The sequence below is a fragment of the Phyllobates terribilis genome, unplaced genomic scaffold, assembly GCF_046119375.1.
Source record: "Phyllobates terribilis strain yellow unplaced genomic scaffold, ASM4611937v1 Scaffold_4__5_contigs__length_816908805, whole genome shotgun sequence".
Lineage (NCBI taxonomy): Eukaryota > Metazoa > Chordata > Amphibia > Anura > Dendrobatidae > Phyllobates > Phyllobates terribilis.
Window position 1 is genome coordinate 21,813,637 of NW_027362764.1, and position 15,358 is coordinate 21,828,994.

The following is a 15,358-nucleotide window of genomic DNA, read 5'->3' on the forward strand; positions in this document are numbered from 1 at the left end:
TACATAGGAGCAGTATTATAGTAGTTATATTCTTGTACATAGGGGGCAGTATTATAGTAGTTATATTCTTGTACATAGGAGCAGTATTATAGTAATTATATTCTTGTACATAGGAGCAGTATTATAGTAGTTATATTCTTGTACATAGGAACAGTATTATAGTAGTTATATTCTTGTACATGCGGAGGCAGTATTATAGTAGTTATATTCTTGTACATAGGGGGCAGTATTATAGTAGTCATATTCTTGTACATAGGAGCAGTATTATAGTAGTTATATTCTTGTACATAGGGGCAGTATTATAGTAGTTATATTCTTGTACATAGGAGCAGTACTATAGTAGTTATATTCTTGTACATAGGGGGCAGTATTATAGTAGTTATATTCTTGTACATAGGGGCAGTATTATAGTAGTTATATTCTTGTACATAGGGGCAGTATTATAGTAGTTATATTCTTGTACATAGGAGCTGTATTATAGTAGTTATATTCTTGTACATAGGGGGCAGTATTATAGTAGTTATATTCCTGTACATAGGAGCAGTATTATAGTAGTTATATTCTTGTACATAGGGGCAGTATTATAGTGATTATATTCTTGTACATAGGAGCAGTATTATAGTAGTTATATTCTTGTACATAGGAGCAGTATTATAGTAGTTATATTCTTGTACATAGGGAGCAGTATTATAGTAATTATATTCTTGTACATAGGAGCAGTATTATAGTAGTTATATTCTTGTACATAGGAGCAGTATTATAGTAGTTATATTCTTGTACATAGGAGCAGTATTATAGTAGTTATATTCTTGTACATAGGAGCAGTATTATAGTAGTTATATTCTTGTACATAGGAGCAGTATTATAGTAGTTATATTCTTGTACATAGGAGCAGTATTATAGTAGTTATATTTTTGTACATAGAGGGCAGTATTATAGTAGTTATATTCTTGTACATAGAGGGCAGTATTATAGTAGTTATATTCTTGTACATAGGGGCAGTATTATAGTAGTTATATTCTTGTACATAGGAGCAGTATTATAGTAGTTATATTCTTGTACATAGGAGCAGTATTATAGTAGTTATATTTTTGTACATAGAGGGCAGTATTATAGTAGTTATATTCTTGTACATAGAGGGCAGTATTATAGTAGTTATATTCTTGTATATAGGAGCAGTATTATAGTAGTTATATTCTTGTACATAGGGGCAGTATTATAGTAGTTATATTCTTGTACATAGGAGCAGTATTATAGTAGTTATATTCTTGTACATAGGAGCAGTATTATAGTAGTTATATTTTTGTACATAGAGGGCAGTATTATAGTAGTTATATTCTTGTACATAGAGGGCAGTATTATAGTAGTTATATTCTTGTACATAGGAGCAGTATTATAGTAGTTATATTCTTGTACATAGGAGCAGTATTATAGTAGTTATATTCTTGTACATAGGGGGCAGTATTATAGTAGTTATATTCTTGTACATAGGGGGGAGTATTATAGTAGTTATATTCTTGTACATAGGAGCAGTATTATAGTAGTTATATTCTTGTGCATAGGGGGCAGTATTATAGTAGTTATATTCTTGTACATAGGAGCAGTATTATAGTAGTTATATTCTTGTACATAGGGGGCAGTATTATAGTAGTTATATTCTTGTACATAGGGGGCAGTATTATAGTAGTTATATTCTTGTACATAGGGGACAGTATTATAGTAGTTATATTCTTGTACATAGGGGGCAGTATTATAGTAGTTATATTCTTGTACATAGGAGCAGTATTATAGTAGTTATATCCTTGTACATAGGAACAGTATTATAGTAGCTATATTCTTGTACATAGGAGCAGCATTATAGTAGTTATATTCTTGTACATAGGGGGCAGTATTATAGTAGTTATATTCTTGTACATAGGAGCAGTATTATAGTAGTTATATTCTTGTACATAGGAGCAGTATTATAGTAGTTATATTCTTGTGCATAGGGGGCAGTATTATAGTAGTTATATTCTTGTACATAGGAGCAGTATTATAGTAGTTATATTCTTGTACATAGGGGGCAGTATTATAGTAGTTATATTCTTGTACATAGGGGGCAGTATTATAGTAGTTATATTCTTGTACATAGGGGACAGTATTATAGTAGTTATATTCTTGTACATAGGGGGCAGTATTATAGTAGTTATATTCTTGTACATAGGAGCAGTATTATAGTAGTTATATTCTTGTACATAGGAGCAGTATTATAGTAGTTATATTCTTGTACATAGGAGCAGCATTATAGTAGTTATATTCTTGTACATAGGGGGCAGTATTATAGTAGTTATATTCTTGTACATAGGAGCAGTATTATAGTAGTTATATTCTTGTGCATAGGGGGCAGTATTATAGTAGTTATATTCTTGTACATAGGGGGCAGTATTATAGTAGTTATATTCTTGTACATAGGGGGCAGTATTATAGTAGTTATATTCTTGTACATTGGGGACAGAATTATAGTAGTTATATTCTTGTACATAGGGGCAGTATTATAGTAGTTATATTCTTGTACATAGGGGACAGTATTATAGTAGTTATATTCTTGTACATAGGAGCAGTATTATAGTAGTTATATTCTTGTGCATAGGGATCAGTATTATAGTAGTTATATTCTTGTACATAGGAGCAGTATTATAGTAGTTATATTCTTGTACATAGGAGCAGTATTATAGTAGTTATATTCTTGTACATAGGAGCAGTATTATAATAGTTATATTCTTGTACATAGGAGCAGTATTATAGTAGTTATATTCTTGTACATAGGGAGCAGTATTATAGTAGTTATATTCTTGTATATAGGAGCAGTATTATAGTCGTTATATTCTTGTACATAGGGGCAGTATTATAGTAGTTATATTCTTGTACATAGGAGCAGTATTATAGTAGTTATATTCTTGTACATAGGAGCAGTATTATAGTAGTTATATTTTTGTACATAGGGGCAGTATTATAGTAGTTATATTCTTGTACATAGGGGGCAGTATTATAGTAGTTATATTCTTGTACATAGGAGCAGTATTATAGTAGTTATATTCTTGTACATAGGGGGCAGTGTTATAGTAGTTATATTCTTGTATATAGGAGCAGTATTATAGTAGTTATATTCTTTTACATAGGGAGCAGTATTATAGTAGTTATATTCTTGTACATAGGAGCAGTATTATAGTAGTTATATTCTTGTGCATAGGGGGCAGTATTATAGTAGTTATATTCTTGTACATAGGGGGCAGTATTATAGTAGTTATATTCTTGTACATAGGGGGCAGCATTATAGTAGTTATATTCTTGTACATTGGGGACAGAATTATAGTAGTTATATTCTTGTACATAGGGGCAGTATTATAGTAGTTATATTCTTGTACATAGGGGACAGTATTATAGTAGTTATATTCTTGTACATAGGAGCAGTATTATAGTAGTTATATTCTTGTGCATAGGGAGCAGTATTATAGTAGTTATATTCTTGTACATAGGAGCAGTATTATAGTAGTTATATTCTTGTACATAGGAGCAGTATTATAGTAGTTATATTCTTGTACATAGGAGCAGTATTATAGTAGTTATATTCTTGTACATAGGGAGCAGTATTATAGTAGTTATATTCTTGTATATAGGAGCAGTATTATAGTAGTTATATTCTTGTACATAGGAGCAGTATTATAATAGTTATATTCTTGTACATAGGAGCAGTATTATAGTAGTTATATTCTTGTACATAGGGAGCAGTATTATAGTAGTTATATTCTTGTATATAGGAGCAGTATTATAGTCGTTATATTCTTGTACATAGGGGCAGTATTATAGTAGTTATATTCTTGTACATAGGAGCAGTATTATAGTAGTTATATTCTTGTACATAGGAGCAGTATTATAGTAGTTATATTTTTGTACATAGGGGCAGTATTATAGTAGTTATATTCTTGTACATAGGGGGCAGTATTATAGTAGTTATATTCTTGTACATAGGAGCAGTATTATAGTAGTTATATTCTTGTACATAGGGGGCAGTGTTATAGTAGTTATATTCTTGTATATAGGAGCAGTATTATAGTAGTTATATTCTTTTACATAGGGAGCAGTATTATAGTAGTTATATTCTTGTATATAGGAGCAGTATTATAGTAATTATATTCTTGTACATAGGGGCAGTATTATAGTAGTTATATTCTTGTACACAGGGACAGTATTATAGTAGTTATATTCTTGTACATAGAGGGCAGTATTATAGTAGTTATATTCTTGTACATAGAGGGCAGTATTATAGTAGCTATATTCTTGTACATAGGAGCAGTATTATAGTAGTTATATTCTTGTACATAGGAGCAGTATTATAGTAGTTATATTCTTGTACATAGGGGGCAGTATTATAGTAGTTATATTCTTGTACATAGGGGGCAGTATTATAGTAGTTATATTCTTGTACATAGGATCAGTATTATAGTAGTTATATTCTTGTGCATAGGGGGCAGTATTATAGTAGTTATATTCTTGTACATAGGAGCAGTATTATAGTAGTTATATTCTTGTACATAGGGGGCAGTATTATAGTAGTTATATTCTTGTACATAGGGGGCAGTATTATAGTAGTTATATTCTTGTACATAGGGGACAGTATTATAATAGTTATATTCTTGTACATAGGGGGCAGTATTATAGTAGTTATATTCTTGTACATAGGAGCAGTATTATAGTAGTTATATTCTTGTACATAGGAGCAGTATTATAGTAGTTATATTCTTGTACATAGGGGGCAGTATTATAGTAGTTATATTCTTGTACATAGGAGCAGTATTATAGTAGTTATATTCTTGTGCATAGGGGGCAGTATTATAGTAGTTATATTCTTGTACATAGGGGGCAGTATTATAGTAGTTATATTCTTGTACATAGGGGGCAGTATTATAGTAGTTATATTCTTGTACATAGGGGACAGTATTATAGTAGTTATATTCTTGTACATAGGGGCAGTATTATAGTAGTTATATTCTTGTGCAGAGGGGACAGTATTATAGTAGTTATATTCTTGTACATAGGAGCAGTATTATAGTAGTTACATTCTTGTGCATAGGGAGCAGTATTATAGTAGTTATATTCTTGTACATAGGGGCAGTATTATAGTAGTTATATTCTTGTACATAGGGGGCAGTATTATATTAGTTACATTCTTGTACATAGGGGGCAGTATTATAGTAGTTATATTCTTGTACATAGGGGACAGTATTATAGTAGTTATATTCTTGTGCATAGGGAGCAGTATTATAGTAGTTATATTCTTGTACATAGGAGCAGTATTATAGTAGTTATATTCTTGTACATAGGAGCAGTATTATAGTAGTTATATTCTTGTACATAGGAGCAGTATTATAGTAGTTATATTCTTGTACATAGGGAGCAGTATTATAGTAGTTATATTCTTGTATATAGGAGCAGTATTATAGTAGTTATATTCTTGTACATAGGAGCAGTATTATAATAGTTATATTCTTGTACATAGGGAGCAGTATTATAGTAGTTATATTCTTGTATATAGGAGCAGTATTATAGTCGTTATATTCTTGTACATAGGGGCAGTATTATAGTAGTTATATTCTTGTACATAGGAGCAGTATTATAGTAGTTATATTCTTGTACATAGGAGCAGTATTATAGTAGTTATATTTTTGTACATAGGGGCAGTATTATAGTAGTTATATTCTTGTACATAGGGGGCAGTATTATAGTAGTTATATTCTTGTACATAGGAGCAGTATTATAGTAGTTATATTCTTGTACATAGGGGGCAGTGTTATAGTAGTTATATTCTTGTATATAGGAGCAGTATTATAGTAGTTATATTCTTTTACATAGGGAGCAGTATTATAGTAGTTATATTCTTGTATATAGGAGCAGTATTATAGTAATTATATTCTTGTACATAGGGGCAGTATTATAGTAGTTATATTCTTGTACACAGGGACAGTATTATAGTAGTTATATTCTTGTACATAGAGGGCAGTATTATAGTAGTTATATTCTTGTACATAGAGGGCAGTATTATAGTAGCTATATTCTTGTACATAGGAGCAGTATTATAGTAGTTATATTCTTGTACATAGGAGCAGTATTATAGTAGTTATATTCTTGTACATAGGGGGCAGTATTATAGTAGTTATATTCTTGTACATAGGGGGCAGTATTATAGTAGTTATATTCTTGTACATAGGATCAGTATTATAGTAGTTATATTCTTGTGCATAGGGGGCAGTATTATAGTAGTTATATTCTTGTACATAGGAGCAGTATTATAGTAGTTATATTCTTGTACATAGGGGGCAGTATTATAGTAGTTATATTCTTGTACATAGGGGGCAGTATTATAGTAGTTATATTCTTGTACATAGGGGACAGTATTATAATAGTTATATTCTTGTACATAGGGGGCAGTATTATAGTAGTTATATTCTTGTGCATAGGGGGCAGTATTATAGTAGTTATATTCTTGTACATAGGGGGCAGTATTATAGTAGTTATATTCTTGTACATAGGGGGCAGTATTATAGTAGTTATATTCTTGTACATAGGGGACAGTATTATAGTAGTTATATTCTTGTACATAGGGGCAGTATTATAGTAGTTATATTCTTGTGCAGAGGGGACAGTATTATAGTAGTTATATTCTTGTACATAGGAGCAGTATTATAGTAGTTACATTCTTGTGCATAGGGAGCAGTATTATAGTAGTTATATTCTTGTACATAGGGGCAGTATTATAGTAGTTATATTCTTGTACATAGGGGGCAGTATTATAGTAGTTATATTCTTGTACATAGGGGGCAGTATTATAGTAGTTATATTCTTGTACATAGGGGACAGTATTATAGTAGTTATATTCTTGTACATAGGAGCAGTATTATAGTAGTTATATTCTTGTGCATAGGGAGCAGTATTATAGTAGTTATATTCTTGTACATAGGGGCAGTATTATAGTAGTTATATTCTTGTACATAGGGGGCAGTATTATAGTATTTATATTCTTGTACATAGGGGGCAGTATTATAGTAGTTATATTCTTGTACATAGGAGCAGTATTATAGTAGTTATATTCTCGTATATAGGAGCAGTATTATAGTAGTTATATACTTGTACATAGAGGGCAGTATTATAGTAGTTATATTCTTATACATAGGAGCAGTATTATAGTAGTTATATTCTTGTACATAGAGGGCAGTATTATAGTAGTTATATTCTTATACATAGGAGCAGTATTATAGTAGTTATATTCTTGTACATAGGAGCAGTATTATAGTAGTTATATTCTTGTACATAGGAGCAGTATTATAGTAGTTATAGTCTTGTACATAGGAGCAGTATTATAGTGATTATATTCTTGTACATAGGGGCAGTGTTAAAGTAGTGATATTCTTGTACATAGGGGCAGTATTATAGTAGTTATATTCTTGTACATAGGAGCAGCATTATAGTAGTTATATTCTTGTACATAGGACCAGTATTATAGTAGTTATATTCTTGTACATAGGAGCAGTATTATAGTAGTTATATTCTTGTACATAGGGGGCAGTATTATAGTAGTTATATTCTTGTACATAGGAGCAGTATTATAGTAGTTATATTCTTGTACATAGGAGCAGTATTATAGTAGTTATATTCTTGTACATAGGGGCAGTATTATAGTGATTATATTCTTGTACATAGGAGCAGTATTATAGTAGTTATATTCTTGTACATAGGGGCAGTATTATAGTAGTTATATTCTTGTACATAGGGGGCAGTATTATAGTAGTTATATTCTTGTACATAGGGGGTAGTATTATAGTGATTATATTCTTGTATATAGGGGTAGTATTATAGTAGGTATATTCTTGTACATATGGGGCAGTATTATAGTAGTTATATTCTTGTACATAGGGGGCAGTATTATAGTGATTATATTCTTGTACATAGGGGCAGTATTATAGTAGTTATATCCTTGTACATAGGAGCAGTATTACAGTAGTTATATTCTTGTACATAGGGGGCAGTATTATAGTAGTTATATTCTTGTACATAGGGGGCAGTATTATAGTGATTATATTCTTGTATATAGGGGTAGTATTATAGTAGGTATATTCTTGTACATAGGGGGCAGTATTATAGTAGTTATATTCTTGTACATAGGGGCAGTATTATAGTGATTATATTCTTGTATATAGGGGTAGTATTATAGTAGGTATATTCTTGTACATAGGGGGCAGTATTATAGTAGTTATATTCTTGTACATAGGGGGCAGTATTATAGTGATTATATTCTTGTATATAGGGGTAGTATTATAGTAGGTATATTCTTGTACATAGGGGGCAGTATTATAGTAGTTATATTCTTGTACATAGGGGCAGTATTATAGTGATTATATTCTTGTACATAGAAGCAGTATTATAGTAGTTATATTCTTGTACATAGGGGGCAGTATTATAGTAGTTATATTCTTGTACATAGGGGGCAGTATTATAGTGATTATATTATTGTATATAGGGGTAGTATTATAGTAGGTATATTCTTGTACATAGGGGGCAGTATTATAGTAGTTATATTCTTGTACATAGGGGGCAGTATTATAGTGATTATATTCTTGTATATAGGGGTAGTATTATAGTAGGTATGTTCTTGTACATAGGGGGCAGTATTATAGTAGGTATATTCTTGTATATAGGGGTAGTATTATAGTAGGTATATTCTTGTACATAGGGGGCAGTATTATAGTAGTTATATTCTTGTACATAGGGGGCAGTATTATAGTAGTTATATTCTTGTACATAGGAGCAGTATTATAGTAGTTATATTCTTGTACATAGGGAGCAGTATTATAGTAGTTATATTCTTGTATATAGGAGCAGTATTATAGTAGTTATATTCTTGTACATAGGGGCAGTATTATAGTAGTTATATTCTTGTACATAGGAGCAGTATTATAGTAGTTATATTCTTGTACATAGGGGGCATTATAATAGTAGTTATATTCTTGTACATAGGAGCAGTATTATAGTAGTTATATTCTTGTACATAGGGGCAGTATTATAGTAGTTATATTCTTGTACATATGGGCAGTATTATAGTAGTTATATTCTTGTACATAGGAGCAGTATTATAGTAGTTATATTCTTGTACATAGGGGGCAGTATTATAGTAGTCATATTCTTGTACATAGGAGCAGTATTATAGTAGTTATATTCTTGTTCATAGGAGCAGTATTATAGTAGTCATATTCTTGTACATAGGTAGCAGTATTATAGTAGTTATATTCTTGTACATAGGAGCAGTATTATAGTAGTTATATTCTTGTACATAGGGGCAGTATTATAGTAGTTATATTCTTGTACATAGGGGGCATTATTATAGTAGTTATATTCTTGTACATAGGAGCAGTATTATAGTAGTTATATTCTTGTACATAGGAGCAGTATTATTGTAGTTACAATCTTGTACATTGGGGCAGTATTATAGTAGTTACATTCTTGTACATAGGAGCAGTATTATAGTAGTTATATTCTTGTACATATGGGGCAGTATTATAGTAGTCATATTCTTGTACATAGGAGCAGTATTATAGTAGTTATATTCTTGTACATAGGGGCAGTATTATAGTGATTATATTCTTGTACATAGGAGCAGTATTATAGTAGTTATATTCTTGTACATAGGAGCAGTATTATAGTAGTTATATTCTTGTACATAGGGGGCAGTATTATAGTAGTTATATTCTTGTACATAGGAGCAGTATTATAGTAATTATATTCTTGTACATAGGAGCAGTATTATAGTAGTTATATTCTTGTACATAGGAGCAGTATTATAGTAGTTATATTCTTGTACATGCGGAGGCAGTATTATAGTAGTTATATTCTTGTACATAGGGGCAGTATTATAGTAGTCATATTCTTGTACATAGGAGCAGTATTATAGTAGTTATATTCTTGTACATATGGGGCAGTAGTATAGTAGTCATATTCTTGTACATAGGAGCAGTATTATAGTAGTTATATTCTTGTACATAGGGGCAGTATTATAGTGATTATATTCTTGTACATAGGAGCAGTATTATAGTAGTTATATTCTTGTACATAGGAGCAGTATTATAGTAGTTATATTCTTGTACATAGGGGGCAGTATTATAGTAGTTATATTCTTGTACATAGGAGCAGTATTATAGTAATTATATTCTTGTACATAGGAGCAGTATTATAGTAGTTATATTCTTGTACATAGGAGCAGTATTATAGTAGTTATATTCTTGTACATGCGGAGGCAGTATTATAGTAGTTATATTCTTGTACATAGGGGGCAGTATTATAGTAGTCATATTCTTGTACATAGGAGCAGTATTATAGTAGTTATATTCTTGTACATAGGGGCAGTATTATAGTAGTTATATTCTTGTACATAGGGAGCAGTATTATAGTAGTTATATTCTTGTACATAGGGGGCAGTATTATAGTAGTTATATTCTTGTACATAGGGGCAGTATTATAGTAGTTATATTCTTGTACATAGGGGCAGTATTATAGTAGTTATATTCTTGTACATAGGAGCTGTATTATAGTAGTTATATTCTTGTACATAGGGGGCAGTATTATAGTAGTTATATTCCTGTACATAGGAGCAGTATTATAGTAGTTATATTCTTGTACATAGGGGCAGTATTATAGTGATTATATTCTTGTACATAGGAGCAGTATTATAGTAGTTATATTCTTGTACATAGGAGCAGTATTATAGTAGTTATATTCTTGTACATAGGGAGCAGTATTATAGTAATTATATTCTTGTACATAGGAGCAGTATTATAGTAGTTATATTCTTGTACATAGGAGCAGTATTATAGTAGTTATATTCTTGTACATAGGAGCAGTATTATAGTAGTTATATTCTTGTAAATAGGAGCAGTATTATAGTAGTTATATTCTTGTACATAGGGAGCAGTATTATAGTATTTATATTCTTGTATATAGGAGCAGTATTATAGTAGATATATTCTTGTACATAGGGGCAGTATTATAGTAGTTATATTCTTGTACATAGGAGCAGTATTATAGTAGTTATATTCTTGTACATAGGAGCAGTATTATAGTAGTTATATTTTTGTACATAGAGGGCAGTATTATAGTAGTTATATTCTTGTACATAGAGGGCAGTATTATAGTAGTTATATTCTTGTACATAGGAGCAGTATTATATTAGTTATATTCTTGTACATAGGAGCAGTATTATAGTAGTTATATTCTTGTACATAGGGGGCAGTATTATAGTAGTTATATTCTTGTACATAGGGGGCAGTATTATAGTAGTTATATTCTTGTACATAGGGGCAGTATTATAGTGATTATATTCTTGTACATAGGAGCAGTATTATAGTAGTTATATTCTTGTACATAGGGGGCAGTATTATAGTAGTTATATTCTTGTACATAGGGGGCAGTATTATAGTGATTATATTATTGTATATAGGGGTAGTATTATAGTAGGTATATTCTTGTACATAGGGGCAGTATTATAGTAGTTATATTCTTGTACATAGGGGGCAGTATTATAGTGATTATATTCTTGTATATAGGGGTAGTATTATAGTAGGTATATTCTTGTACATAGGGGGCAGTATTATAGTAGGTATATTCTTGTATATAGGGGTAGTATTATAGTAGGTATATTCTTGTACATAGGGGGCAGTATTATAGTAGTTATATTCTTGTACATAGGGGGCAGTATTATAGTAGTTATATTCTTGTACATAGGAGCAGTATTATAGTAGTTATATTCTTGTACATAGGGAGCAGTATTATAGTAGTTATATTCTTGTATATAGGAGCAGTATTATAGTAGTTATATTCTTGTACATAGGGGCAGTATTATAGTAGTTATATTCTTGTACATAGGAGCAGTATTATAGTAGTTATATTCTTGTACATAGGGGGCATTATAATAGTAGTTATATTCTTGTACATAGGAGCAGTATTATAGTAGTTATATTCTTGTACATAGGGGCAGTATTATAGTAGTTATATTCTTGTACATATGGGCAGTATTATAGTAGTCATATTCTTGTACATAGGAGCAGTATTATAGTAGTTATATTCTTTTACATAGGGGCAGTATTATAGTAGTTATATTCTTGTACATAGGAGCAGTATTATAGTAGTTATATTCTTGTACATAGGGGGCAGTATTATAGTAGTCATATTCTTGTACATAGGAGCAGTATTATAGTAGTCATATTCTTGTTCATAGGAGCAGTATTATAGTAGTCATATTCTTGTACATAGGTAGCAGTATTATAGTAGTTATATTCTTGTACATAGGAGCAGTATTATAGTAGTTATATTCTTGTACATAGGGGCAGTATTATAGTAGTTATATTCTTGTACATAGGGGGCATTATTATAGTAGTTATATTCTTGTACATAGGAGCAGTATTATAGTAGTTATATTCTTGTACATAGGAGCAGTATTATTGTAGTTACATTCTTGTACATTGGGGCAGTATTATAGTAGTTACATTCTTGTACATAGGAGCAGTATTATAGTAGCTATATTCTTGTACATATGGGGCAGTATTATAGTAGTCATATTCTTGTACATAGGAGCAGTATTATAGTAGTTATATTCTTGTACATAGGGGCAGTATTATAGTGATTATATTCTTGTACATAGGAGCAGTATTATAGTAGTTATATTCTTGTACATAGGAGCAGTATTATAGTAGTTATATTCTTGTACATAGGGGGCAGTATTATAGTAGTTATATTCTTGTACATAGGAGCAGTATTATAGTAATTATATTCTTGTACATAGGAGCAGTATTATAGTAGTTATATTCTTGTACATAGGAGCAGTATTATAGTAGTTATATTCTTGTACATGCGGAGGCAGTATTATAGTAGTTATATTCTTGTACATAGGGGGCAGTATTATAGTAGTCATATTCTTGTACATAGGAGCAGTATTATAGTAGTTATATTCTTGTACATAGGGGCAGTATTATAGTAGTTATATTCTTGTACATAGGAGCAGTACTATAGTAGTTATATTCTTGTACATAGGGGGCAGTATTATAGTAGTTATATTCTTGTACATAGGGGCAGTATTATAGTAGTTATATTCTTGTACATAGGGGCAGTATTATAGTAGTTATATTCTTGTACATAGGAGCTGTATTATAGTAGTTATATTCTTGTACATAGGGGGCAGTATTATAGTAGTTATATTCCTGTACATAGGAGCAGTATTATAGTAGTTATATTCTTGTACATAGGGGCAGTATTATAGTGATTATATTCTTGTACATAGGAGCAGTATTATAGTAGTTATATTCTTGTACATAGGAGCAGTATTATAGTAGTTATATTCTTGTACATAGGGAGCAGTATTATAGTAATTATATTCTTGTACATAGGAGCAGTATTATAGTAGTTATATTCTTGTACATAGGAGCAGTATTATAGTAGTTATATTCTTGTACATAGGAGCAGTATTATAGTAGTTATATTCTTGTAAATAGGAGCAGTATTATAGTAGTTATATTCTTGTACATAGGGAGCAGTATTATAGTATTTATATTCTTGTATATAGGAGCAGTATTATAGTAGTTATATTCTTGTACATAGGGGCAGTATTATAGTAGTTATATTCTTGTACATAGGAGCAGTATTATAGTAGTTATATTCTTGTACATAGGAGCAGTATTATAGTAGTTATATTTTTGTACATAGAGGGCAGTATTATAGTAGTTATATTCTTGTACATAGAGGGCAGTATTATAGTAGTTATATTCTTGTACATAGGAGCAGTATTATAGTAGTTATATTCTTGTACATAGGAGCAGTATTATAGTAGTTATATTCTTGTACATAGGGGGCAGTATTATAGTAGTTATATTCTTGTACATAGGGGGCAGTATTATAGTAGTTATATTCTTGTACATAGGAGCAGTATTATAGTAGTTATATTCTTGTGCATAGGGGGCAGTATTATAGTAGTTATATTCTTGTACATAGGAGCAGTATTATAGTAGCTATATTCCTGTACATAGGAGCAGCATTATAGTAGTTATATTCTTGTACATAGGGGGCAGTATTATAGTAGTTATATTCTTGTACATAGGAGCAGTATTATAGTAGTTATATTCTTGTACATAGGAGCAGTATTATAGTAGTTATATTCTTGTGCATAGGGGGCAGTATTATAGTAGTTATATTCTTGTACATAGGAGCAGTATTATAGTAGTTATATTCTTGTACATAGGGGGCAGTATTATAGTAGTTATATTCTTGTACATAGGGGGCAGTATTATAGTAGTTGTATTCTTGTACATAGGGGACAGTATTATAGTAGTTATATTCTTGTACATAGGGGGCAGTATTATAGTAGTTATATTCTTGTACATAGGAGCAGTATTATAGTAGTTATATTCTTGTACATAGGAGCAGTATTATAGTAGTTATATTCTTGTACATAGGAGCAGCATTATAGTAGTTATATTCTTGTACATAGGGGGCAGTATTATAGTAGTTATATTCTTGTACATAGGAGCAGTATTATAGTAGTTATATTCTTGTACATAGGGGGCAGTATTATAGTAGTTATATTCTTGTACATAGGGGGCAGTATTATAGTAGTTGTATTCTTGTACATAGGGGACAGTATTATAGTAGTTATATTCTTGTACATAGGGGGCAGTATTATAGTAGTTATATTCTTGTACATAGGAGCAGTATTATAGTAGTTATATTCTTGTACATAGGAGCAGTATTATAGTAGTTATATTCTTGTACATAGGAGCAGCATTATAGTAGTTATATTCTTGTGCATAGGGGGCAGTATTATAGTAGTTATATTCTTGTACATAGGAGCAGTATTATAGTAGTTATATTCTTGTACATAGGGGGCAGTATTATAGTAGTTATATTCTTGTACATAGGGGGCAGTATTATAGTAGTTGTATTCTTGTACATAGGGGACAGTATTATAGTAGTTATATTCTTGTACATAGGGGGCAGTATTATAGTAGTTATATTCTTGTACATAGGAGCAGTATTATAGTAGTTATATTCTTGTGCATAGGGGCAGTATTATAGTAGTTATATTCTTGTACATAGGGGGCAGTATTATAGTAGTTATATTCTTGTACATAGGGGGCAGTATTATAGTAGTTATATTCTTGTACATAGGGGACAGTATTATAGTAGTTATATTCTTGTACATAGGGGCAGTATTATAGTAGTTATATTCTTGTACATAGGGGACAGTATTATAGTAGTTATATTCTTGTACATAGGAGCAGTATTATAG